Here is a 1,072-nt window from a genome sequence, read left to right on the forward strand (position 1 = left end):
TATATATATTTCCGTTTGTTTTCCTGTCTTGTTTTCTGTCCGCCACTACATTCCTCCATGGTACAAATTTAATTTGTGTATACAAATTTAATTTGTGGTCCGTGGGAAGAGCCATTTTAACGATGCATCCTGCCCTAACTCTTCGAAACGCCTGTGTTAGAATGGGGGCAGCTGATGAAGGAAAATGTTCTCTATGTGGCCTGTGTGTTTTCTGTACTCTGGTTATTATTTTTTTGTCTACGTTTTGTTTGCAATGTCCTGTACCCAGATATGCACCTATATATATAGGTAGATGTAGGTATGCACATACTTGTATGTATATAAGCATATACTCATTTATTATTTGTTATACATGATCGAACGCACGCGTCATCCCTGTAAGTTTTTGAACTTTATATTTTCTGACGCGACTCTATCTATCTCTATATCTTTTTCCCCCTCTCGTTCTTCCTTCTGTTACTACTATATCTCTTTCTTTCCCCCTCTCGTTCTTCCTTCTGTTACTACTATATCTCTCTATTTCCCCCTCTCGTTCTTCCTTCTGTTACTACTATATTTCTCTATTCCTCTCTTTCTCTCGTTGCTCATCTATTTTCTACTTCCTCCCCTTGTTTCTCCCTCTACTACTCTCTCTCCTTACCCCTCGCTGGTCACATGTGTCCAGTTATTAATTCTTTTCTTCCTTGGCTATCGCCGAGCAAACATACGAATCTACTTCGTCCCGCTTCCAGTTCGTTGCTTCACAACGTTCAATATACACATAATTTTTCACGTCTGGCCGTATAGCCTTTTCCGTTTGTTTTCCTGTCTTGTTTTCTGTCCGCCACTATATTCCTCCATGGTACAAATTTAATTTGTGGTCCGTGGGAAGAGCCATTTTAACGATGCGTCCTGCCCTAACTCTTCGAAACGCCCGTGTTAGAATGGGGGCAGCTGATGAAGGAAAATGTTCTCTATGTGGCCTGTGTGTTTTCTGTACTCTGGTTATTATTATTTTTTTGTCTACGTTTTGCTTGCAATGTCCTGTACCCAGATATGCACCTATACATACAGGTGGATGTCGGTATGCACA

This window comes from Octopus bimaculoides, chromosome 6, assembly GCF_001194135.2.
Source record: "Octopus bimaculoides isolate UCB-OBI-ISO-001 chromosome 6, ASM119413v2, whole genome shotgun sequence".
In the NCBI taxonomy this organism is placed as follows: Eukaryota; Metazoa; Mollusca; class Cephalopoda; order Octopoda; family Octopodidae; genus Octopus; species Octopus bimaculoides.